This window comes from Paramisgurnus dabryanus, chromosome 4 (assembly GCF_030506205.2).
Source record: "Paramisgurnus dabryanus chromosome 4, PD_genome_1.1, whole genome shotgun sequence".
Taxonomy (NCBI): Eukaryota; Metazoa; Chordata; class Actinopteri; order Cypriniformes; family Cobitidae; genus Paramisgurnus; species Paramisgurnus dabryanus.
In genome coordinates this window covers 2,302,098-2,306,208 of record NC_133340.1, presented here as the reverse complement: position 1 = coordinate 2,306,208, position 4,111 = coordinate 2,302,098, and the positions used below count along the sequence as shown (strand labels likewise).

General features: G+C 35.8%; 1 long non-coding RNA gene across 1 annotated transcript; it reads left to right on the top strand.

Moving 5' to 3' along the window:
* Nucleotides 1-281: 281 nt before the first annotated feature.
* LOC141282065 (uncharacterized) lies at nt 282-3,487 on the top strand. The gene is made up of 5 exons (XR_012336616.1): nt 282-378; nt 497-536; nt 1,135-1,294; nt 2,451-2,484; nt 2,687-3,487. It is a non-coding gene; the product is annotated as an uncharacterized lncRNA (long non-coding RNA).
* The last annotated feature ends 624 nt before the right edge of the window (nt 3,488-4,111 follow it).

Sequence of the window (4,111 nt, the reverse complement as noted above, 5' to 3'; positions counted from 1 at the left end):
ATAGCTTGGTTAGTTTTTGACTGTTACATTTCGCCATATACCATAGAACATGCACTAAACTGTACAAAAACGAAATGCTTCAAAAAGACTTTCTTTTGACTTACATTACATAATATGTACCCATTGGTGTTTGTAAAAGAAATTATGCAATATGCAAAACCATTATTATTAGTTGTTTAATGTTTTCTTGTTTATTAAGTTTTGTAAGTTGTTGTTTTTTTGCTGAAAATTCTGATAGGGTTTGAAAATGTGCAGGTCCACTTCCTGTGTGAGGTGGTACATAGGAAGTGTGTACGAGATGTCACAGTAAAACACATATGCAGATGTTGTTCTTGAAAACTGCACAGCTAGCTTCAGGTCAACTGAATGTAACTGAAGGTAAAATTTATTGTCAATCTATAATGATTTACACCAAGGTTTTTGTATTTGGAGAAAGTAATGTCTGTAAGTAAAGATATTTTACGTTCTATCTAATGTTAATCTATCTTGAATTCAGATGGCTACAACATTGGCTGTCAATGGATCGTCTACAACAGGTAAGCTCAGTTAAATGCATAATAATATAATATAATATAATATAATATAATATAATATAATATAATATAATATAATATAATATAATATAATATAATATAATAATATAACAAGCAAAATATGTCTGTACTAAATTGAAACTGAAGCTGACAACCATAAATTTACTTGTGTTTGTAATCTGTAAATCTTAAATGCAGTCGTGCAGCCATTTACAACAAACCGCTTAAAGGGATAGTTCACCCAAAACCGAAAACTCTATCATCATTTACAAACCCTTACATTGTTACAATCCTGTAAAAATTTATTTGCACAAAGGAAGATATGTTGAGTAAAGTTTGTAACCAAACAGCTTTAAAGCACCGTTGACTTCCATAGTATTTTCCCTACTATGGAAGTCAATGGTGCTCCTGCTTTCTGCTTTATTACAAATATCTTCCTTTGTGTTAAGTACAGGTTTGCTGGTGTGTAAACAATGACAGAATATCACTTTAACTTTGAAAAACATGTGAAAATTAAAGTGACCCTAGAAACGCATGCATTAAAAGATGTCTAAACAAAATATTTACGCAATGAATCTTTTTTTCTTTATTTTTATAACAGAAGCACAGACAGAAGTCAACCAGTCAACCAATGATATAAAGTCTTTCATGGCTACAAAGGATTTTTTGCAGCTTATTGTGCTTACTTTGGTTTGGTGTTTCATCTTACTTTCGGCATTTGCTGTCTGCTTGTGTTTAAGGAAAATTTGGGAAAGCAAAAGGTGAGTAAAAGTTTTTCTGGGATTTACATCTGAATACATAAAGAACAATTTACTGCAAAGATTAAGACCCTGTTCACACGTACACAGGTATTTTCAGAACTGTACCTTTTCTATATGGTTTGGCCATTCGTCAACATGTAAATGCAGTATCAGGTGATTTATAAAAAAAAACCTGCCAGTGAAGATTTTTAGAAACTCTGGTTGCAGCATTGTCGTGACTCGTGTAGCTGGTGAAATGTCTAAAGCTAGGGCCACACCAAAAGATTTTTTACATCTTTTCAGATTTTTAAAATGTGAGAGACCACAAACATGATGAAACTTTTTTTACGATTTATCACATTTGGTCCTATAAGTGTGTGGAGTGCCACCATGTGGTCATGATAGCACACCAGGCACCATCAGATTAAATTCATAAACAGCTCGAGCCTCAGAACACAGGAAATCTGGCCGAGATCTTGCGGCCAAACGTGACTTCACAGTAAACAAATGTGGCGAACATCGGGAACAAATAAATTACATTAATACAGTGGAATGCTTTTTTACATCACTGATGTTTATTTCATTTTGGACTGTGCCTGCTGTAGTTGTTATGGTGTAGTTGTTATGGTTTCATCTTTCATCAGCTCACTTTCAAATTGGGTATCGTTTCGTTTCACGTGACAATCTACCCCGTGTGTGTGCCCTTGTCCCCGGGGTTCCCCCCACACAACAAGATTTCTGATCGTGATTTGTGATCGGAGCGGCCCCGACGTGCTTCCGAGCAGATTCAGATGCTCTTAACACACCATGCACCACAGGAAAATCTGATAAGATAATCGATGCAACCACGAAGACCTAGGATTGTCGTAAGGGGGAAAATCAGCCCAAATATCTTTTGGTGTGTACCCGGCTTAAGTTTTTGATCTGAAACTCTACATTTGCTTCTGATTGGCCAACATGGCTTTACGGTTGAGGATATATTGCCATCTGTTGCTTGGCATGCTACTTACAGTACTTCATATCAGGTTTTTGCATGTTCGTGTGGACACTGAGATTTTATTTAACAAGGTAAAAACTCTGTTTATAAAAATACCTGTGAACGTGTGGACTAGGCCTGTAATATAAGTATAATCATTAATAAATTATAAGTAATCACTAATTTATTTCGATTTTACAGTAAAAACCGACAGCAGAGAAATCATGAAAATGAGGTAAAGTGTAATGATTATATTATTATAATTGTATTAAATATTTTATTAAAGCAAACATTTAACATTTAAATGACTGTACAGAGAGTGAGAGATATATCATACACAGACAGTTGAGTTTACAAAGATAAAGTAGTAGGTCAGTGTTGAGTCTGCACAGCAGCTGTTTGTGCCACTCAATTTTGTTCTGCCTTTTTGTTTCTAGGTCTCTGAAGTTACGACAAGAAAAGAAAATCATAAAAGTTACAAAGAGATAATAAACTCAGTTTATTTCGAATTGGTTTCAGACTCGCCTCAGGAGAGTAACATGCGCAAATGTCACTCACGTGTTTATACTGAAGTAACTTATATAAATCAAGAGAAGTGAAAACCTTCAACCTGTTTTTGTTTAAACTCAATGCCTAAAAATCCACAGGAACCGTTTTCCAACACATTTCGCGATGGTATTTATCTCCCTGTAATCTGATCAATAGCACCACCCAGCGGTCTGGTTCTACAGTATTACTGCACATATAAATATTTCAATCCATTTTACTACTTTTTTAAATTCTACCATTTTAATTATACTTTTTGATAGTTATGTTACCCTGAACGATTTTTTTTGCTACAAAACTTAAAAATAAAAAGTCTCTCACTTTCGCAGGATCAACTTTTAAAGTGGGCGGGGCCATAATGCCCCGCATTAATTTTCGCAAACAACACAGCAAACATAAATGCGCATTTTAGTGGATCTTTAAAAGTTTTTATGAGGTTAATGGAAACACAGAGGTTAGGTGAGATGTGTAAACATTTCATTATTGTGTCATGTGAACAAACAAGGCTGCAACCTGCGGAGGTCTCATATGCAGGGTGCTTACGTCATCAAGCATGGTTTATTTAAGTTAACTGAGCATTACATTCGCAAGTCATAAGCATATTACATCAATTTACGATTAATTAAGAATATTAGTCAACTTTATAATTGATAATATTCTGAAATAAATCTTGATGTAGTATACAGCCTAGAAATGCGACTGCTCCAGTCTCAGAATGTTGTTGGCGCTTGAGGCAACAATTAAGTTAGCCAACAGGGGGCGCAGAGGGGACCACAGAGAAAACGCGAAAAAGCACACAATAAATCAACTTAGTAGACTATTTGTTGTCACTGTACAAGTTCTGTAATGAAAACAGACAAGTTTGTTTTTACAGCAGCTAAAGTGTGTCAACATCTGTGTATGTATCTGTGTAGATGCATCAATATGCATATGCTTACAAATAGGCAGGGGCGGGGCCAGGGGGGGGGCAGGGGGGCACGGGCCACCCCCACAATTTGATTGGCCACCCCAAGTGCCCCCCCTCCCACACCATCAGTCTCGTCAGTATTAATTATGTACTAGTGGTTTTGCTTTTCTTAAAATAAAACTTCAGATTTTACAGGGCTTTGATTTATTTATATTACATTTTTTTTATTAGCTTAAAATATACATTTTTGTGGAGGCTCCGCCTATGAAAAATTGTCTAGACCCGAGGAACCACTCTACCGTGACATGTTGTTATCGGAGTCAATTAGTAGGCGCACACTTATAGTAACGAACGGTGGTGGCACCAATAAAAAGCAAGGAAAAACACAGAGGACGGAGAAAGGAGTTTT